The following is a 23770-nucleotide window of genomic DNA, read 5'->3' on the forward strand; positions in this document are numbered from 1 at the left end:
TTGCATTACCATTACTCATGTCATGCAAATAAATTAAATTGGCTGTTTTTCTTTCTCTCTGTCTCACACACACATACACAAAATCATCAGGCTCATGACTAATTAGAAAAAAATCAGGCTAAGACCCCTGAAAAATCAGACTAATTTTCTCAAGTAGTGAATCTAAAAAAAAGATGAGTGCAAAAGTTTAGATAGCTAGCTTGCTCCAAAGATACTTCCTTTTCTGTTTTGAATATTAGCAGATTTTGACAGATACAGGATTTGTCATATAGGAGGGGTATGTCTGCATTGAACTCCTTCAAACTGCAGATGAATTCATAATATTAGCAGTAACTATACAATGAAATATCAAGTTAATCTACAAAAGTATGCTAAACCAGACAATTAACTGCATTTCTAGTGAGAAGAGGTAGGAAAATTATCTTCATAGCTATTTGTCCAGCTTTGAATTTGTTAATGCTTTCAAGGGGTTGTGATTTTGAATTTTTGACAAAGTTTACTTGGAAAGTTTCCTTCTTACTCTTTCCTTGCTTTGTGTGTTAATTTATATTTTAATATTACATCCCTGGAGACTATATATTACCAGAGACCTGGTGACTCCATTTACTTTCTAGTGGCCTGTGTTTAAGGGTACTTCACTAGGACCCTGAAATCCTGCAGGTTTGGAATGAAGTATGTCTTCCTTCTAATGGCTTTCTGTAATCTTTGTAATTATGTGGCAATGTATATGCATTTCTTTATCTGCTTATTAACAGATAGTCAAATAAGTATCATAATGGAAAAAGCCACATCCAGATCTTGGCCACTTAGTAGAAACAGACATGCCCAACAAAAAATGTAAATAGGAAAGGACTCTAGAAGATGACTTATTGGAGGCATTTTCAGAAGCATCTTAGCTCCTAGGGGCCCTGCTTAGGTTTGAGGGAGGGGCAGAAACCTTTCCCAAAGAGGCGTGCTATAGAGAAATATCCAGTGCTTCTAGTAAGATTATTGTCAGCCTAATGGATCCAACAAGCAAAGTTGTTAGACAAAGTGGAATGGGGAGATGTTGAAAGAATTCAAAAGACAAGGAAGAAAAGTTAAAAAAAAAACAAAACTCAAAAATTAGTGAACCAAAGTTTGTGGCTAGTGCTGTGTACTCATCTATCTCCTACAGTGTTATGCAGACCTGTGTAGAAAGCTGTGACGTTACCCCAAACGTGCTGGCTGCCCACTCACCATGCTGTGGTGATGAGCGAGGGTACTCAGCCTTCAGAAGCAGGATTGCCAGTTGCATAGAGCTCTGCCCAGATGGTGAATATTTTCTTCTCACATGTGTTGGTACTGCTCCATTTGCTCAGTTAGCAGCCGCTGAATCCCTTTCTGAGCCTGGGTGATGAAAATCTGTCATTGTATCTGAAAAAAAATATATGGTAAATACAAAATTTCATTAAATTGAGGTGTGATCTTCCTTAATTATAATAATGATTCTTCATATGAGCTGGAATTTCCTTTGTCTGGCATGTCTATATGAAGTGTATCATACATATATATATCAAAACAAAGTAACGTTTTATAGTGCATACTTGCTTGTGTTGTTTTATGGGGGTTATTTTTTTTTTCTCCAACCTGCTTAACATTTATTTAAACTGAAATGATTTGAAATTTGAAACATTATCTATGTAATGGTGAGATTCCAGTAACTAATTATGATTTAATGTTTTGTATTACTTTTGTTTGGGGTGGTGTTTGATTTCCTGAAGTCATCACTTGGTAGGGGGTTTGGAGGATCTAGAGGATTTACCGATGTACCTTACGGACTCATCTACTGTGTGATACAGAAATATTGATGATATATGACAAAAGGAATCTGAAAATTTCAGGTTTTTCAAAATTTTGAGTTGAAGTATGTTCTGCTGTATAGATCCATTTATTTACTATGGTCTTTATGTTTATAAAATGTTTGTTAAAGAGGCAAGGTGTTACACTGGTGTCCTTGATGCTTTCAAGAGTTCTGATAACTAGAAAAAAAAAAAAAAAAAAAGATCCAAACAGTTTCACAATATGAAAAATAACTCACCTGATTTAAAATTGAACTTCATACACATACACCAATTTTGGTAAAAAATGTTTTCTTTCTACTCAGGAGTATATTTCTCTTTTTATATCTTTATAATTTTTGGAAAAAAAAAATGTGGACTTTATCTGTTTAAGTATTCGGTTGTTCAGTATGAGAGGCTTTTCAAGATTCTTTCTTACAGGAGTCAAAAATCAATTAAAAACAAAAAAAAAAAAAAAAAAAAGAGATTTTTTTCCAAGGTTTGTTTTCTCTCTAGTGAAAAGGATCAAGTTCCTTTACTGAGAAGCTTGGTAGTTACAACAGACTTAAGAGAACTGTAGTTTGCTTGTTTCTTTGTTTGGTGAGTTTAGTTTGTTTACAATTGGGTAGAGACAAATTATAATAACAGAAGTAAAAGCATTTGCTATTACAAATCCTTCTAGCTTTCCGGAGGACAACATAAGGAGGATAGTAGTACAGATTTTCACTTTTTCTAAGTGTGGTCAGTTGTGCAATAACTCTGTTGCTCGCCTTTATGGACAATGTTTGACTGTATTTCTCTGTTTTCAGTATTTTATACTTGAACTTAAAATATATTAAAGAAAGAAGGGTGCCATTTCTGTAGGAAGAACTTTTTTTTTTTTTTTTGTAATAGTTGAAGTACATTCTATTACCTTTGAAGTTCAAAGACATGATAAGAAGACTGCAATTTCGAAACTGATGTGTCAAACCACTTTACATATATATGTACTGTACAGATGTTTGGTTTCCAGAGTATTATTTCCACTTTTTTTGCCAATCAGTACTCTGATCTTTACTGTGTTTAAGAAAATCAGCTGCTTTCATTTCACAAATGAGTCATTTATTTGTTTCTTAAAGATACTATTTCCAGCATTTGGCTCCCAACAATGAGTCACTTCTTTCTGTTTCACTTCTTTCTATTTTTCAAAGGCTCAGTTTTCAGCTTTCAGCTCTCTCAACAAAATTCTCTACTATATATCAAAAGACCATTAAACAGAGCTCATACTTTCTTAAAATACTATGTTACTCATGGGATCTCAGTAGATTAATAAATTTGTGTTATTAGAGGTACTGAGAGGATTTTTCCCTACTAAATAATTTCCAGAATGGAAAATATGTATAAAAAATGGGAAGAGGTATTATTTTACTAAAGATTGACAATTAAATTTTCTTGAATAGTGTCTTTGAACTTTTAAATAGTGTCTTTGAACTTTTAAATACTGTCTTTGTCTTTTGAATAGAAAGAAATTATGTAATACTCTAATGCATAGTGACTGGCTGAATTTGTTACATGCTGAGTTCAAGATGTTAATTTCTCAGAAATCAAGGTACATGTTCCTAATTTCAACCAGGTCCCTTTCAGAATTTATAAGCCAAGACTTAACCACAGAATCTCATATGCCAAGGACTCTCACCTTTTAAATATAGACAAAGAAGAACACAACTTACTAGTAAATCTTTGAATCTGAAACACAGTCAGCTAGTGGTTACTCCACCTTCAGTATGGAGAAGAGTGAGTAGTTTTGCCTTGAAGATACAATCAAAACAGATCTAGACTCTAATTGAGTCTAAACTCAGGTCTAGCCTGTATACATTTATTTCTGGTGTCTCTATCACAAGAGATTTTTTTAACTCAAATTCTGAGGAAGATTTTTAGAAGTACAGCAGTATAAAAAGTGATAATTTACAAAATGTTTGTCACAGAATAGTTACATTTTGGCAACAAGAAAGTGTAAAGGTGTTCTGTATATGTGATATAGCATAACATCAACATTTGTTGGTCTGCAGACAAAAATTTTCTCCTGGTGTTTGATGTACAAAGTTAAAAGACTCTGAGAAGAGTAGATCAGATATCATGACATGCAGTGCAGAAGCAGAGAATCCTTTTAATCAGAAGGTCTGAAATGAGCATTAGGTTGCTTTTTTTTTTTTTTTTTTTTTTTTTACATAGGAAATAGGAAATATTTCCTCACTTCCTAGAACTGTTGCTAAAAAAAAAATACATATTGAAATATTTTTTTGACTTCAAAGGCAAAAGTCTTCCAAAATTCTTGAAATCCACAGAAATATCAGATGTTGTGTATTGGTGTCCAGTACTGCTCTATAATGAGATTTCATCCTAACAAGCCAGTGTTAGACGTACAATACCTCCAATAGAGATAGTCACATGCTTTGTTTGCATATGTAGACAGCAGTTCAGCCGTCTAAATGGTCTTTCAGTCTGCTAAAATGTTGAAATGGATGGGTGCCGTGTTACTTAATGCAGATTCGTACAATATTGTTTCATTCAGATATGCCACCATGGCACAGAAGTTCGTGTCTTGGTTCTGGCAAGCTGACAGGAAGAAAGTAGACATAGCAGGTATATCACCATCATTTGAATTTTGCACTGAAGCATCTTCATCAAAGAGGCAGTTGCAATAATTTTGCCTCTAGGACTCTAATTTCATTGAGATTTCAGATTATACTTATTTGAAGATTAGCTTTTAAGATGCCATATTAAAAACCAAAACAAATAGTGTTTAACGTTGGAGTGATACTCCTGAGTCAGTCTTGAAATGCTTTTAGTTGCTGTGGCTATCATGTCTTTATTGTTGAAAGCTTGCTGAATAGTTAATATTGCAAGTGTTAAATAATATTTCCTGAAATGTGTATGGAATGTTATGAAAATAAATTAAACACATAAAAATGCATAAAGCATTTATAAGTATATTCCTTATCCTTTTCTCATAATTAGGTGACATGCATTGTCACCTAATTATGAGAAAAGTTTCTTCAATATGCAAAGAGGTGTAATATTTTTAGTGTATAATAGGTCTGCATCAGTACATTCGTTCTTTAAGATTTTGCCTGTTATTTTTTGTCCTTCACTTTTTTTTACTTAATAACATATTGCTGATTTTTTATTTAATATAAGACCTAAAAATTGGAGATACACTGTTATTTTCATGTGCATAGCCTGTGGGTTGTCTAGAGAAATAAACAAGAACACTATCTAATTCAGCAGAGTGTGGTTAATACAAGGTGAAGTTTATACCTGAATCCTTTTTTCTCCAATACTTTACCAGGTCTTTTAGCTCAGCAATCTCAGCCTTGGTCCCAGAATCAGGGTGCCACTCCCAAATTCTGAAGTTTCCTGTATTGACAGCTACATTTGCAGACTTAAAGAAAATGTACTGTTGATGTGTTGTTAATGTATGAAAATATGGCATTTGTTAATAAAAGATTAGAACGCCCATCCTGTTAATGATGATGATAAAATTAAAACATGATAATAAATTACTATACAACTAGTGAAGATTTGCAACACAAGACTTGCATAGTATTCTTACAAGCTACACTGAAACCTTTTCATCTTTTATTAACTTACCTGATGAGAAAAGATGAGTAAAGTGCATCCTAAAGCATCCTAACAGTTCAAATGGTCTTCCTATATATATATATACATATATATATATATTAAGATTGCAAACATAATAATCTTCTCTTATTTGGAATAAAAAATGTGAAATGAGAGATAATAGACACTAAGTGACAGGATTCTCTAAAAATTTATCTAACTTCTGGTGTTAAACAAAGGGTTACCAATAAAAGATAAAAGCCAAATGAGTCATTTCTGTATGCAGTCACTAGGCAATTATGAGTGAGAATGGGTTATGGAGTTGGAAGATTTCTAGCCAGATCTTTCAGTATTCCAGCCAGCCCCGTGTTCAGAAGCATGTCTGGAGAAAAGTTACTCCTATTACCTGGATATACATAGAGATGAAAAGCAACATGGTATTCCACATCTTTATATGGTTTCTAATGCTTTAGCAAATGTCTCAAAGTGACAGTGTTTCAAGCTGTGCTAAGCCATTCTAAATTTATCTAGAAACTGGGTTCTGAATTTGATTTATTTTGTGTATAAATTACTGCTGTCTCCCAGAGGTTCATAAACTACTGACATTCAAAAGAGCCACAGTTACATTCCATTAATCCAAAGCAGTAGGGTCACTTCTTTCATATGCATTCCTCCAGTTTCTAGAATACTGAACAGTACGAAGTCTTGCAGTAACAAGAATTATTTGACCTCTAGTAAGCACTTTACCACCATTGGAAAGCTTGGATTTAAATTTATAGCTAAAACTTTTATTAATGTACTTAGCTCATGGTGAGTTTTTGTGTAACTATCAGGTGTGAAATAGCTTCATTTGTTAATTGCATATTGATTTGAATTTTATTTTGCCATCCATAATTATAAAAAAGAAAATCTACAAAGTTTAAATTCCAATCTGGTCTTCAAAGTGTTGACACCCCATCTTCCTCAACATACTTAAAACGTTAGAAAATTGTTTTCTGTTCTCATTAGGATATTCCCACTTGCTAGTGAGCTCCTAATAACTATTCTGTAGTTTTTTCCCCTTTCCCCTTGAGTCTTGATGTTTAGGTAGATTAGTTTATACCCCATTTTCTCACTTTCTAAAGTTGTGGAAATGCAGTAACCTGCACAGATTTGGAAACATAATTGCTAATATGGTAGAGATTACTTTAGCTAATTAATTCTGCACTCTACAGTAAATTTCATTAGGCTTTGTAATGTTTATCTTTACATTCTTTCCTTTGTTATTTTTCAAAAGTCTTTTAATTTTATAATGCTTTATAAATGCAATTAACTTTTTTTTTTTTTTTTTTTTGGTGAAGGCTTAAATAGCAAATCAATTATTTCATATTTTTTCTCTGTCATTCATGAATTGCTATTTAAATTAGCAAAGATTTATTCAATTACACTTTGTAAGCACATGTAACAAATAGTATGATCGTTCAACCTGATAACAAGCAGTGGCTTGCAAAATCACCACCAGTATTGACTTTGTCCTCTTTTTTTTTTTTTAATCTGTCCTTTTACTGTCTTCAAGTATCTTCCAAATAGCTTTTCTAAATAAGGTATAAGTGAAAATTTTTACTTTTGAATTAAGCACAGGAATATGTACACTGGAAGTTTTCATCTAAGTTGGGACTTAGCTCAGCTTTACATGTAAACCTAGAGGCTTTTAGGACTCTTCCTGTATCTTCAGTTTCATAACAATGATGGCTTTGTCTGGGGAATGATAACACAAACTCATGTAGTTATAACTTTTTAATGGTAAAAGGGTAAAAGTGATCAAGTCTGAATAACCGGTTTGGAATGCCCTTTCTTTTGTGTTGGTTTATTGAAAGAAATGCCCAGCTCTCCACAGCCCTCTTTCCCTCTTTCTTTCCCCCCTTCTTTCCCCCTTTCTTTCCCCCCTTCTTTCCCCCTTTCTTTCCCCCCTTCTTTCCCCCTTTCTTTTCCCTCTTTCTTTCCCCCTTTCTTTCTTTCTTTCTTTCTTTCTTTCTTTCCCCCTTTCTTTCCCCCTTTCTTTCTTTCTTTCTTTCTTTCTTTCTTTCTTTCTTTCTTTCTTTCTCTTTCTTTCTTTCTTTCTTTCTTTCTTTCTTTCTTTCTTTCTTTCTTTCTTTCTTTTTCTTTCTCTTTCTTTCTTTCTTTCTTTCTTTCTTTCTTTCTTTCTTTCTTTCTTTTTTCTTTCTTTCTCTCTCTCTCTTTTTCTTTCTCTCTTCTCTCTTTCTCTCTCTTTCTCTCTCTCTTTCCCTCCCTCTCTCTCTCTCTTTCTTTCTCTCTTTCTTTCTTTCTCCCTTCCCTCCTTCCTTCCCTCCTTCCTTCCTTCCTTCCTTCCTTTCTTCCTTCTTTCTTTCTTTTTCTTTCCTTTTCTTTTTTTTTTCTTTCTTTCATCATCTATCTATACAATTTTATGTTGGGTTTAAGTATTCTTGACTTCAGAAGGAAGGCAACCTTATTTAGCTTATTAACTTCTAGCTAGAAGTCCTTGGCTTTTAGAGCTGTATCCATACACAAGATAAAAATGAGGTTGCATGCACTGGTAATGTGGTGTGGCTTTTAGAAGAGAGATTTCAGGTTTTTATCTTGTTGTCAGGCTCTTTGGATTAGATCCAAACAGGGACTTCAGGGACACAAACCAAGGATTGCCAAATTTAACTTTAGAGGGCAGCTAGCTCCAGGGTAAACAACAGAACTCTGACTGAAAAGTCTAGCTGTTTTTTTATCATTATTATTATTTTTAAGTGTGTATCAGTACAAAGTATTAGGCACTTCAGAATATGAGCCAAACTACTTAAACCAAATCAAAACAAACAAAACAAAACAAACAAACAAACAAACAAACAAAAACCCCACACATTGGAGAGCTTTATAGGCAGAGTGAATCAAAAGCTGATTTCAACTGGAAATGCTCAAATTGGTTCCCTACAACTTCTTGTTATAATCACTCTTACCTTTCAAATTAAATAAATACACAAATAGATAAATGATGACATTTTTACCATACAAGATTCTCCCAGCCCAGTGGAAGCAGACTTCCTTTGTCCTCTTCTTCAAGTTGTCTTAACATCTTACATGATATGTACAAGATCTCCGATCCTAATGAGCTAAATCATATTTTTTTTTGTAGTATGTATTCTCTGTGGCGTATGTAGAAATTATCAGATTTTAGCTGAATACTCATATTCATATTTAGCTGAATACTCACATCCAGCTGTGAAATGTGGAAGAAACCTCTAGAACAGAGAATCTGTTTGAGATTTAGGCTATAAATCCTCCATAAAACTATATGACAGCTTCAAAGTTCCCAATTTTTGTTGTAGTTTTATGAATTAGAATGCTCTCATCATTTGGACAATCCCATAATAAGCCAGTGAACTACATTTAAACTTAACAGTAATGTATAATAGTTTTTAGTATTGAGTCATAATGAAGCTATTACCAGAAAATCTATTTGTTTGAAGTCACTTTATAGAAGTACCAGTTTCTAAGCTCAAAGTCAGTTAACTTACACTATTTCAATACTGTCATGAATTTTCTTACTTTCCTGTAGAAAAGACCTTCAAAGAAAGTGACCTCACTTACATTTTGTAGTTGAATTATTCTAAAAATTCCCATAGAACTGAAAAAAAAAAACCAGCAACATTTAATCAGTGTACACACTAGCCTGCATAAAAGAGAATATATTTGAGCAAATTAAACATTTTAATATATCACAAAATAAAGGAGAGCTGTATTTCTAAAATGCTCTTGAAGATATCAGAAGTGAAAAGAATGTGTTCATGTTTTATGCAACATCTGTAAGAAAGAAAAAGGTTTTCCTGCAAAACTAATGTCATCAAATAAACTCTGATTTCTTTTTTTTCATCCCTAAAGACTGTACCCAAGTTATAGTTGGAAAAGCTCGTCTTCAACAGGATCAAATTGTGGGGGGAGGTTCAGAACATACAGGCACTAGGATCTTGTGAGATTAAAACTGAGTAAAATTCACAACTGCACAATTCAGACAATAATGAATCACTCTTACTGAGACAAATTACACCTTTGTTTGATTTCGTATCTTCTGAAAATGTTCTAACTCCATCTCCATGAGTTCACCAAATTACTGTTATTAAATAGGGATACCATTATTCAAAACAGTAATTGTATGTTGTAATAGTAACTACAGTATTAAAACCAAAGTGTTTTCCAGTCCAGGGAAAAGACATACTTCTTGTCAAGAAAGATTCCTAAATTACAAACAGGAAGAAGAAGGAAATGAAGAAAACAAAATACATAAAGACTAAGTTCAAGAAATGTGATAATTGGTCTCCTGGGCCCTTCCAGGGCTTTGTCACACAGTATCCTATCTGGTGGGAAGAAAAAATGTCAAATGTCTTTCCCTTATTACTTCTTTCACAGAAGACATTATATTAGTAATCCATATTGTGATAAAAGGCTGAATGTCTAATGGTATTTGCTGGTTAAAAAAAACAAAACAAGAAAGCACTTGTGTATCATTTTCTTGGCTGATAAATATTTATAAGGCAAGGGTGTGACAGCAAGTTGCATTTTAATTCTTTTTTGCACGTGTATTACAACACAGAGAATTTTATACCTACAGTTTTACATGTACATGCTACCTATTGAGCTAAGTATTTGAGTCATGATAAAGTAATTCAGTTCATCAGTAGACACTGCATTACATCTCACTAGCTGTTACTGAGGGGAATAAGCTATTTTGTTTCTGTTAGACTGAGCTGTCATATCAGTTCTCTCTGCTGTCTTATCTGTCTCTGCTGTAAAATTCTCTGGCTTTCAAGGTGAACTTTTCCTCCCATCATCCCAAAGAGAAATTGAAACACTTCGTAACCTCAATGTAATTTTTTTCCAAGGGGTAATCCAATTCATTTTAAACAAACTTAACAGTTTCAATCTTCATTGTTTTCACATGGATTTTTTGGAAGCACTTGAAGTTTTCCAAATACTAGCTGCAATATCTCTCTTCTGCTATTTCTTCACTATAAAGGCAGCCATGAGTAAATCCCAACAGACTGCACAGTTAAATCTTTTATTTATTTATTTATTTATTTAAAGTTGAATTTTTTCTTCAATTACCTTTTTTTCTGTAATGTTCAAATTTTTGGTTCTGCTTTTTTTTATTATTATTATTATTGCATGCACATTAAGCTAGAAAAACAAATAGAGCAGAAAGAACTTTAAAAAAGGCATCAAACACACTTCTAGCCCTGTCTCCTGTTGAGAAGCAGGAAAGAAAAGAAAAGAAAAGAAAAGAAAAGAAAAGAAAAGAAAAGAAAAGAAAAGAAAAGAAAAGAAAAGAAAAGAAAGAAAAGAAAAGAAAGACAAAAAAGAAAAGAAAAGAAAAGAAAAAGAAAAAAAAAGAAAAAAAAAAAAAAAGGAGAAAAGAAAAGAAAAGAAAAGAAAAGAAAAGAAAAGAAAAGAAAAGAAAAGAAAAGAAAAGAAAAGAAAAGAAAAGAAAAGAAAAGAAAGATTCTCAATTCTGAAATCCAGGTTTAAAACAGGACTTTTTGTCTTTGGTCTTCTGTGTTTCTCCATTATTACTTTTTTTTTTTTTTTTTTTTTTCAGAATAATTAAACAGTGGCTGATCCAAAACAGAATAAGTCCAAATGTAGAGTATGAGACAGAGCACAGAAATGTTCCAATTTATTTTCTCCAGGTTTAAAACGTCCAGCTCAAAAACTGTGATTACTTCAGTTCTTAAATAGTGTCTCCAGATATTGGTTTAATAAGAAATGTAAATAAATTTAAATCTATGATATGGTTTAAAAAGAAACTTAAAGGTTTTTTTTTTTGTTGTTTGTTTGTTTTTTGTGGGAGGGGTGTAATTCTAAGACGCTTGTGACTACAAGTCCTTAGTATTTATGCATAATGCTTTTGTTTTCATGGATATTGCACTTTAGTTTGGATAATACCTGGAATAACATGAAGGACCAGGTAAGATTTTTTTTTATTATTATTATTTTTTATATAGAGAAATTGTGATAAGAAATTCAACAAAGCTTTAATTTGTGTACCTATCGTTTGTTAACCTTTCCACAATTTTTGTATTTAAAAATGAATATAATTCAGGGCTGGAAGAGATGCAAGTTTTGCTACAATTCTCTCCTAACTAGAGGCTGACTGTCTATATATTCTACTACAACAGTTCAAACGGACAAAATTAATCCAGATTTCAAATGGATATTCCCTAATTATCCTTTTTGCCTTTCTCTAATTTAAATCTCTGTAAAGGTGTCATGCAAAAAGGATGACATCTTCTCAGCTAATAGCCTATCAAAATCTGGTCTCACTGAAGGGGCAAGGGAACTGAAACAAACAAAAAAATATTTCAGGGAACAGGGATGCTCTTAAAGTAATAACAGATTTGCAGTCCACAGACCATCTTGGTGGAACCCATAAAAATTGCCGTAAGGAAAATTGAAGACGTGATTCCAATGTAATTCTTTAACAAATTTCTTCCCCAACCCCAGTTAAGTAAGCAGTTGTTCCCTCTATTTTGTTTTCATTCTCTAGATTTAGATTAATGAGTTTCTGTGAATGCAGGCTCAGACAGGTTCAGTAGTAATGTTATTGTTACTGTATTATTATATGTAGTATACGTATACTATATATATTCTATACTATATTATATATATATATACACTATATTGTAACATTGAATTTATTCCAAGGTGATGGCAAATAGCTGTTAGTAATGAATGATGAATGGTTCTGAACACTGTTACATTTGTACATCCTTCATTATCTTCATTATCTCAAAACCAACATCTAAAACAAAGTTTAACACAAAAACATTTAGCTAAGAAATATTTTTAAAGTTGGAGGAAGGTGTTTCATACACTTACATATGAACCAAAAGCTTCATTGTGTTTATGTTCAGAATCTATAATTAATATCAACATTCTTATGCTTAATTAGACAGCAACATCCTTTATTCAAAGCCAAGCCTTGTATCATACAGAGTAAAAATTAGCAGAGAAATGCTGCTACATGAAATGGAGAACAATAAACAGGGTCACGTATTCAGTAAAATTTTCAAAATATACACAGTCACTCTGAAGGTAAAAAAGCTGTAAAACTTAATAGAATAACAAAACAATCTGAAGTTTACAAATCTGATCTGAAATGAAAAAGGGGTTCAGAGAGGTAAAGTACAGAAACTGTTTTATTGCAAAGGTGCAGGACAACATATCTGATCAATACAGACATTTGAGGCTTGAATTTATAATATACGGTATATATAAAGTACATGTATTTTATCTACAAATGATCATAGTAAATTCAAGTACTGAAATCAAAGAAAAATTATTTTTCTATCATATGTAAAATCTTAACACTGCATGTGTAAATATACTGATACTGTCAGTAAGAAAACAAATACATACTAGGTTTTCCCCTTTCCTCCTCCTACATTCTTCTCACCATTACCTTGTTCAGTTCAAAAGACAAATGCACCTGAGGATTCAAGGTTATCTATGAATTAAACAGTAGGATTTCTGCATTATTTCTTTAAATATATGTTCTAAATGGGGCAGAAAGCTCTTTAAAAAATTAAGAGTTGATAATTAAGGCAACATAATTTATGTTGCTTTGGAGAACTGGATCCTGTCTATGCTTGTGACCCATTTTAAAAAGGGATTCTTAGATGGTCACTTAAACAAGACTTTCAGGTCAGTATTTTTTGCTAAACACAGATAATGTAATCAGGCATCCAGAAAATACCATCCTGAGGGCCTGATGTGCAGAACTGAAGAACATTTAGAGGTAAACTTTAGTTAAATGTACTCTGACCACATATCTGTGAGCTTTACAACCTGCTAAATTAGACTTATTCTTAATTTATTTCTCTCAATCTAAGCATCTGCTGAAATGTGTTTTAATCAACATAATTTCATGTGTACTTCTGGGTTTTCCTGAAGATTATTTTCAATTCTTACTCTCTATTTGAATTCCTTTCAATTTATCATTTGGTGTCAGAGCATTCCTGCCTGAAAAATGAAAAGAAATGACAACCAAATATCAGTTCCTCTATTAGTTTAGTTTATATATATATACATATAAAATTATAAGTGTATATAATTACATGTGTTTATTTACAGTATCAGCTGTAATTATCAAGTTGCACTTGAAAGTATAATGAATTATGTAGGAGCTTAAAAGACCTGAAAAACCACTACGATTGTGTTAATACACTAGTTGTTCAGGAAGGAAAAAAAAAAAAAAAAAAAAGAATGAAAGAAGACAAAAATGCAGGCCACTTATCTCTAGAGAACAGCTTATGCTAAGACACTGTTTTTCTCTGTGAAACTGTTTCTTCAAGGAGAAACAAAATTAATGCTAGCTTTGCAACAACTGCACGGGGACACCCAGAAGCAAAAGAAATGGCGTTTGCAGAACGTTCTCAGATTTTCCTGTTTGTGTTCCAGGGAAAACAAACAGTGATGAAAAAGGAGCAGAATTAGTCTTAAGATAAGTGAATTCTCTTTTTAAAAGTATTTTCAGACCATAGGTGTTTTTTTTTTTTTTTTTTTTTTTTTCACTGGCTCAGGAAGAAAACAAACAAACAAAAAAGGAAGAACTATAATAGAGAGCAATGGCAACTTGATGAAGTTGAATGCCAGAAAATGAGAGAGAACTAATTATCAGTGAAGTTGAAAGAATAAAAACAGACCAGAAGTCTAAAAGCAAGCCTGCAAATGAAAGAATTTAAGAGAAGCGAGGCAGTAAAGAGAAATTTGAAAGAAGATACTTGCATGTTCAGATTTAGAAAGACTAATTCTCAGATGCCCAGGATTCAAGAGACGATACTTCAGCTTAAGCAAAGGTTTGGGATGCTACACAGGATTTTTCAGTTGAAATTCTAGAAATCTGGAATGTCCAAAATAGGGAGGAGGAGAAGATTAAAAATCAAAGGCAAGTTGCAATGCTGAAATCATATTAGACAAATGGGGGAGAAAAAAAAAATCAACTACACTGAACAGGGGAAAAGATAAAAAGCAAACAAGTGCTATTTCCTCATTCTAGTGATGAAACAAACAAAAAGCCCTTGAGATTAATGTCATAGCTCTTCAAAATAAGACTAATTTAAGCTTTTTTTTTTTCATTTATAGTGCCTGTTGTGCTTTTTTTTTTTTTTTTTTTTTCCTTTTCATATGGAAAACCTCATAGATGACAATATTTTGTGCCAGAAGGTTATAATCAAGGCCAGAACAGACATATGGTAGGTAATATAAGCAGTGAAATTAAAATCTATCAAAATTATATGTAACTTCACACAGCATTAATTCTCAACATAAAACATCTGTAATGTACTGCGAGCTAAATTATGAATATTCAATTCCATCTTGCTTTAACTTTATTAATAGTATCAATATTTAGTATGACATATGCAGAGGTAATTAGAATAATAGCATTGCATGAGTTGTCTTCATTTGCATGGATCATAAATGCTTAACAATGGGAATATGTAGGTCAAATTCTGTTTCAATTATCCAGTTCAGTTTTACATCAGTTGGACTTGCTTGAGTTTCAAGGTATGACAGAGAATACACCTTGTCATAATACACACAGGAATTACTTTGTTCACAAATGAAGTGCAGCCATCCCTAGAGTGAACATCTGTTGGTTTTAATAGCACACAGCAGCATAGTACAAGGTTGGAATCAAACTGCAGACTAACTGTCGAATGACTAGGGTGTTTCCAATATGCAGGGTCTAACTATCATGTGATATTTTCCATGTTTAATACCTTACTGATAACTGGTTGGCATCAAAGTGATATGTAGTAGTTTTTAAAATACTACAATTCTTCTGGTGTATGTATAGCAAATGTATTGTGATGGGCACTCATACTCTGCGTTTTAAGTACACCGTCCAACTAGAATTTCAGAATTTTCAAAATCACAGTAAGTAACGAAAATAATCTCTAGGAAGAAACAGAAAAAAAAAAAAAAAAAGAAAAAAAAAAAGAAAGAAAAAAAAAGAAATAAAGAGAAAAGTCCATGGCAAACAAAAGTTTCCTATGAGCAGCTTACCTTTATTTAAAAAGATGAGATGTGATGTAGTCTTTAATTTGACTCCTAAATTAGGAGAAACACAAACATAAAAAATAGTGAAATATTAAAGAAACAGTATTAGCTTATGTTCACTTGTCCACTGATGTTATGGATATTGGAGATAATGGAGAGCCTGTCACAGTCGACACTCAGCTCCTTACCAGCCTCTTTCATGAGGTCATTTCTTCAGACAGTGAAATCCTCTCTGCATTGCTGGACAAGCTTTTCTCAGAATGCAATTAATACAATGGAAAAACACTTTTGGGATTTAAGTTTGTGTGTTCATAGCTGAAAAGCATGTGACAAAAATTAACCCCTTCACACAAAATGCATGCAGCTCCTAAGTTGACCTGTGCCCAGAATGACATTTCACAATTCCTTTCTGTGCGCTTACAAGTCTGCTTTTCTTCATTCATGGACTCAACAATAAAGTTTAAGAAAACTATGTGAATTTTTTTTTAAAACTGGAGCATATTTAATTTTTCTAAATCTTAAAATTTTTCCTATTCTTTTATGACTCTCAGCTGTTTAATCACTCTCAACTAAGCAGATGACTTGATTATGGGCCCTAAGGGAATCATACAGCCTTTCTGCAATCTTCTATATAAATAGTATAATATTGTTTTGATGATAAGATTATTTAATATTTAATGCCTGATGAAATGTAATGCTGCAACATGATAGTTGCTTTCCAGTGGGATGTCAGTAAGTACTCAGCACCAGATTTCTTTCTTTCCTTTCTTTTTTTTTTTTTTTTCCTAAGGAGGGTTTCAAACACATTCAGAAAAAATAACTGCCACACAAACACATTCAGAAAAAAAAAAAGGAATTTAAAAATGATACCAGTTTCACAGATGATCTTTACATGATAACCAGGTAAAAGTGAACAAAATGGTGCCTATATTTACAGAGGAACCCCCAAAGACAGTAATTGCTTTGGGCCCGCTCCAGCTGCACACTAAGTATTTTTACTTGATCAGTTTTTGAAGGTGGTTTCACACCTCTTACAAATGGGTACAGATGTCTTGCTGTGGTTTGCAAAAGTTGAGCACCTGAGAATTTGGATGCTGGTTAACCATCACATTTTAGTGTGTTGTAGGAAACTGAGATACTGAACAGCTGTGCCCATGGAGAACCTACAGCAAGTAATACATGTTATCTGCAAGGACATATGGCATGTCCGAGTCAGATGATGCCCTCATTCCTATATAGAAACAATAGAAAAGAAGGTCGAGGTTTACATGCTTCGAACTCCGTGAGGTTTATGAATGCTACCAGAAACTAATGTATCACTGCTGATGTAAAATAAGAAAAATAGACAAAACAAAAAGCAGTCTTATGTTCATAGGAAAGAAAATAAGATGTGACAGAAACAGCTGATATACTTGGAGGGGTAGAAAATGGTAATTTTTATTTTTACTTCGCATATTTTTCTTTTGGGTATGATAACTTGTTACAGCTATACATGTACCTTGGGTCATGAACTCAGAGTCATTTTTATTATAGAAAGCAGAATTTAATATTTTGGGGATCTCCAAGTCATTTAATGCTAATTAGACTGTCTTTTTGCATTATTTCATTTTCTCTAAAAAAAGGACTTTCAGAAAATTGGTACTTCTTTAACAGCCATATTTTTGGTATGATTTTATCACAGTTGTGTTTTAAAAAATGAATATAAAGGTATGCTTTTTAACCTTTATTCAAATGTTTACTCAATAAAGCATGATGAGGATAGATTTTTCAAACCTTCATTTAATTTTCCTCACTGTTGTCTATTGCTGAATGCCCTAAAATACTCTAAAAATTTTAAGGCATGATAATTTTTCCTTTGAGGAAAGTATTCTTCTGAGTTAGGTATTTGTTGGGGAACAGAGGGTGTCTTCCGGGACACAAAGAATCTTCCAGTATTCTCTAACAATAGAGTCTGAATAATGTCTTTCTGCTGAAAAATAATTTTGAGATCAAGATTACCCAATTCAAGATCAGAAAAAGTGTCTCTGAAGCATATACTAGTTAAACCATGAACACTGAGTATGGCAAATCTTGACACCAGGCTATTTCTGAAATGTATTAAATTCTAAAAAGGTTGAACAAATCCTTAAACCTAGAACATGTAAGTGCCCAAGTTCAGAAGTTTTAGCTCACCTTGTCAGAATTTTCTTTGACAGAATCAATGCAATCCCCAAGATCCTCAGGTGTTCACAAAGTGTGAGCAATGAGGAAATAGCTGGGAGTGCAGAGCAGTGGGTTGAGAACAATGGGTGCTGTCCTGGTTTCAGGTAGGACAGAGTTAATTTTCCTCCTAGTAGCTGGCAGGGTGCTATGTTTTGGATTAGAATGAGAAGAGCGCTGATAACATGCTGATGTTTTAATTGTTGTAGAGCAGTGCTTATACCAAGCCAAGGACTTTTCAGCTTCTCGCTCTGTCCTGCTAGCGAGCAGGCCAGGGATGCAGCAGGAGCTGGGAGGGGACAGACCCAGGACAGCTGACCCAAACTGGCCAAAGGGGTATTCCATACCATCTGACGTCATGCTGAACAATATATAGGGGTGGCTAGCCGGGGTGGAGGGGGGGGCCGGCTGCTCAGGGATAGGCTGGGCATCGGTCAACGGGTGGTGAGCAATTGCATTGTGCATCACTTATTTCGTACACATTATTACTATTATTATTATTATTATTATTATTATTGTTATTCTTTTCCCTGTCTTAATAAACTGTCTTTATCTCAACTCACAGACTTCACTTTCCCGTTTCTCTCCCCCATCCCGGAGAGGGAGGGGGGAGGATGAGCGAACGGCTGTGTGGTGTTTGACTGCCAGCCGGGCTAAACCACAACAGGTGCATTCAGTGTCTGTACACAGAACAAATGCTACTTGTGCCCTGCAAAGCAGACCTCAAGCTGTAGTAGGAAATAGTTCAACCCCCAAGACTAACTACAATGTGGGAACATAAATCAAAGTTCTGCTGGGGAGGTTACAAAAGGGATCTTACCAAGTGTACAAAGACAAACATTACCTACAATATAGTGTCTGGGGTGACCTCAGGGAATCAGATGAATTATTTCAACTTCTGTTTACCTCCAGCCTGCTAAAATCCATTGTTTCTGGATAAGCACAAAATAGCTGAACACAGGCTGTGAATGTTTTCCTTTAGTTAAAGAAGGAATTTTCTTGGAAATGATGTCCAATTAGAAGTATCTTTTTATACTAGATGGGTTAGCAAGTAGGCAGTGCGTTTGGGAGACACAGGTTGCCTGACCTGCATGGACTGTGTTTAATATGAGGAAACACAGCAAGTTTTATAATAAGAAAGAGTACCAAATTTACTGATGAACATTTTCCATTCTAATGAAAATATTGTAAGCTGTAGCAAGAAACTACACTGATACTAAACAAAGTAGCCAAAGTAATAAAGCAATAAAAATTACCTGAGAGAGCTGCTGAAAGCATGCAGATCACAGTATGGCTCCAGTTGTCATTATCATAACTGTGTGCCTCCTACAATGGTCCAGAAAAGCATAGAAACACTTGGGAAAGCAAACAAGCATGACTACTAACCTTAGCTTTAACAAATCAGTTTAAACAAGTAATTTGAGAGTGCCAGTACTGAAAGAGAACCAGAAGGCACAGGATGCAAACCCTTAGAGAAACTGGGCAAGTTCCTGAGCCCCCTTTTCCCCGAGGTTGTGAGGTACTGCACAGAACACAGCAATAATGACTGAATTACTCAGACATTTGTAGGGAGAGAGACCTGTCAAACATTCTCACAACAGCATAGTTGAGACTAAAAACCTGTTTATTTTCTGATATGGGCATGAAAAAAGACTAAGCATCTGCACGGTTAAATTCAGAAAGGAACTTTCACCTTGAGGGTTATAAAATATGCTTAGTGAACCTCTTCCTAGCTTAAAACCCTTACCCACTATCAGCAACTAAGATTGTAGCTGAAAGCATAGAAGTCCTGTCCCTGTCTTCACTCATCTCCCCATTCACCATTTCTCCCAAAATACAACACTCCTAACAATTTCATTGTTCTGAACTAATCTGTTCATTATCAGCAGTAGAGACTCTGGAAAATAAAATAAACCACTTTTATCTTGAATAAACTTTTTGAAATAAAGGTCATTATACTTGACCCTTTTTAAAATCATTTGAGACATTAGGGCATTGTGGATGTTTTTTTTTTTTTATTGTTGTTATTGTTGTTTTGTTTTTGCTTATTAGGTACTAAGATCACATTTAATCAATTTCCTTAATTTGCTTGTGTTCCAAAAAAGACACACAGACACACACCCCCACCTAAATAAATAAATAAAATAAAATAAAAAATCCCCAAAGTAACCTTGACTTTCTTGAGGCTAAAAAGACCAGTGCAAAAATTAGGAGCACTTATTTGCATCATTGCAATGATTCTCTGTTTCACAGCTTGGAAAGAAACACAAAAAAAGTTGTATTAAACAACAAACAGATCAATAAGTTGAACCCGTTGTATCAAAAGAATCAACTCCAAGGGCCTGCTTTATTATCCCATTATATGGCAAACCAGTGGATACCTACTGTCAGTATAACCTGCTTCCAAAGAGAAAGGGAGACAAAATAGTCAATGCAGTAATGTTCTGCAGGGGCACAAGTAACACAACACCCCACAGCCCCTGCATCCCCTACCTTGGAAGCTTTGAAATACTTAACTACAGATAGTTAAGCTGAAAAACCTGTATTCCCAAATGAGAACTCTGCACTATATACACTGCCTGCTCATTTTACTCTGAAAAACTTGCTTCTCTCAGCTCTTGGTAATTGTTGTCCTCTACCTAAGATGCTCAATTCCTAACATGTCCTATCTTTGGTGACTGAGTTTCTCTTTTACTTTCTGGGGAACTAAAAAGGACTTTTTCTACTGGTCAAGGATTTCCAGGTTGTCAGTGTCTCAGCTGGACAGATAGATATTAAAAAGTCACACTCACAAGTCAAACAAGTTGTGAATGATGTGAGTTTTCAGTGTTTTCGTCTGTTAGCTGTGCATCAATTTCAGTACTTTGTCAAAGTGTCATACTGATGTCTTAGATTCTCTGTGGATGGCCATGAAGTCTTACGTAGCCCAGTATTCATCTCTCTCTCTGTGGTCAAGAACAGATACCTAAGGAAGGTATAAGAGGAGAACAGGTTTGTGGTGGTGTGTTTTCTGCCATACTGTTTCCAGCAATCAGCAGTTCAGGAACTTCTTGATTTTATTTCTTTTAGTTTGGTTAATCAGATTTGAAAGCTGGTAACCCATGAATCTCTGTGAAATCCTGTGAAATCTGGCAATTATCGTGGAATATCAATGTCAGCAAATAATTAATTCAGTTACCACTAAGCATAGCAAGTCATGCTTTTTCCTCCACTTTCTCAGTTGTGAACACTGTCCATTTATGAGTAACCTGAGGCTACTACTGTCACGTTTTATCTTTTCTGATTTATTCAATAGCTTGGGAAGTGCTGTGCTAAACTGATTAAAATGATTTGAAGAAAATGTTTAAAAAAAAAACATGGTTATATAACTGAGGGGGGTGGGAAATTTAAAAAAAAAAAAAAAAAAAGTACAAAGCCCAGAGAATGTGGAATTCACTAAGTTTGGCCACATCCATACTTAGCTATCAACACACTAAAACATTTCAAACATCATGTAATAAAGAAATAAATGTAAAGGGGTCCATATAGTATTTAAAAAGCCAGTGATGTTGCTTTCAGAAGTTTAGAAATTATGAGGTGAGCCTAAGGAAAGCTGAAAAAAGATCCATTTAACAATTTTCAGAAGAATTTGAAAAGTAGAGTTGATTGGAAAAGATGAAAATATCAGAAATTTTTATGTAGTTAATATCAACCCAAGAAAATTATTTCAGGAAAATATATTTTTCTTGGGCAAAAAAGGTCCAGTTAGCATTTAAAACAACGTCAGAATATGCATGCAAATATATTGTGCTTTCATAAATATGTTAAAAAGCTATGTTTCTGGAAATGTTTGCATTATAATCTATGTCTGCATTATCATTTATATTCAGTTATACTCTAGGAAGAAAAAAATGAAAGAAAACTGCTTTAAATTATTCAGAACATAAGATATAATAGAAAAAAAGCAAGTTCAAACACAGTTTTTAAGTATATACCATATTATCCACTTGCTGCTTATTTTTTTACATTCCTTCTTGTAATATTCTTACAGAGAAAAAAAAAAAAAAGAAAAAAAGGACATCAAATGAGAATCATTCATAAACTCTTTTCTTGACACACTGATATAGGATACATTGCCATTACTTGCCATATGGCAGACTCCTGCCCTACCCGGTATCTTCCCAGAGCCAAATATTCCTAAAATTATTGCTTTGGTAACAATCAATACAAACATAAAAGATTTGTCACATACCTCATGTAACCTGCTTTGTACATTGAAGGTTGATGAAAGAAAAGCCTTCACTGGATACTGCCTCTAGGCTTAACTTGTCCTGTGGACACAAGTGATAACAGCACCACAGAGATGCTTCTTGAAGTGGAGGAAGAGAAAGTCTGAGACTCGGGAAGAACAAATCTTACCATTTATCAGTGCATGAAATTGTTATGGAGGATAGGGTTTTTGTGAAAGATGGAAAAGTTATATTTGTGGTAGTAAGTTTAGCTGGGTGTGCTGTGTGTTTTGTAGGGAAAGAGTCCATCGGACTGGATTGAGAGGGGAGGCTGGCACTCAGTGGAAACATGCAGGCAAGGATGGAGGTTGACAAAGGTTAGAGTAAGAGTTTTTTAAGGTGGCCACTTCCCTTTGCTACTGATCTTTTCCAGTGGTACCAGTTAGGGCTGCCACTATTTAGAGATGACAGAACTATCCTTCAGTGAAATTACAGTGAAGTTGGTTAGCTAAGTGCATATAGCAAAAGCTCTGTGAAGACTGTCTCACAACAAAACCATAAACTAACAGACATTACACTTAAAAAAAAAATAATATATATATATATATATATAAAACAGTTATAGATTAGATTATTTTTTATGTGCTAGGTACTTCCAAAAACTCTCTCTTTTTCTTTTCCTCAAAACTACACTAGCCATAGGAAGAAGACAAAAACAAAAACTAAAACATGTCTAACTTCTTTATTCTCACAGCACCTACACAAAACTTTCATACACTTTGTTAGGTTAAATTTTGAGCTAAGACAGTCATTGCATTGCATACCTCTCAGCTTCAGTGCTTATGAATGTTCCCACAGTATTCATTTCTCCTCTGCTGAAATTAATAGTTTGCTTCCTTGGAAAAACAAAACAAAACAAAAACAAAAACAAAAACAAAAAAAAACCATAACTATGTGATGCACTGTGAAAATTTGCAAATGTCATAGGTTAGAATTTCTGAGGATCTGAAACTGAGTACTTCAGCAAAGCTGAACACTGGCTACAATTGCTCTCTTCATGGGTTTCTGTGCTTGCTGAATTTATTTTCCATGATCTCATCCAGTCCCAATCTAAACTCACATAAACTCCTGTAAATCATAGCATCCTGTACGAAGTTCCCAAAGTCCTTGTACTAGTGTTAGACCTGCTGCCTTCTACTTTAACTTGACACTCATTCATTTTTGTTGTCGAAGAGACAATGAATACTGATATGGGTTCATGTAAGTCATGATTTTATAAACCACTTTCATATCTTCAGCTAGTTGAAACTGAAAAACTCCCAGCTTACTTGTCATCCATGGAAGCTATTTCGTATTGTACTCTATAATTTTTCAATTACATCTACACACAGTATTTAACATTTTAAGACCAGGAATAAATCACAGACATACCCACTAGCATGAAGATGTGGTGTTTGGGGGACTTTTTTGGTTTCTTTTCCTCGCATAATTACTCTTATTTAATTATTTTTTAAACACATTAAAGACCATACTTCCCTTTCCTACTTCATACAGGTATATTGTGATTGAAATCTCTGTAACAGATGCTTGGAGTTCTTATACCACTGTACCATGAACAAGTCCCATATCACACACTAACAAATGTAATATAAAAGCACCAGCTGAAAAACAAGTACTGAAGAGACATATCATGTGAAATGGCTTCTCTATAATCCAAATTCTAGGATAAAAAATTTGGCTGAAAAATATTTTTCATATATACTGGCACACATACACATGCACACAGATATAAACACATACTGTTGAACAGCCCATACTACTGCTGTTCTGTACCAAAATCTCTATGATTGTCATTTTGATTCTTCACATGTCTAACCTCTGGCCAAAATAAGATTTTTAAAA

General features: G+C 33.8%; 1 long non-coding RNA gene across 2 annotated transcripts; it reads right to left on the reverse strand.

The window, feature by feature from the left end:
- Nucleotides 1-741: 741 nt before the first annotated feature.
- LOC121069931 lies at nt 742-21019 on the reverse strand. Of its 2 annotated transcripts, none has more exons than XR_005819767.1 (5): nt 20453-21019; nt 18917-18986; nt 17634-17715; nt 15468-15512; nt 742-1395 (listed from the first exon to the last, which is right to left on the reverse strand). It is a non-coding gene; the product is annotated as an uncharacterized LOC121069931 (long non-coding RNA). The 2 variants fall into 2 exon arrangements; XR_005819768.1 differs by lacking the exon at nt 742-1395 and adding an exon at nt 12807-13421.
- Between the last annotated feature and the right edge of the window lie 2751 nt (nt 21020-23770).

The sequence above is a fragment of the Cygnus olor genome, chromosome 4 (assembly GCF_009769625.2).
Source record: "Cygnus olor isolate bCygOlo1 chromosome 4, bCygOlo1.pri.v2, whole genome shotgun sequence".
Taxonomy (NCBI): domain Eukaryota; kingdom Metazoa; phylum Chordata; class Aves; order Anseriformes; family Anatidae; genus Cygnus; species Cygnus olor.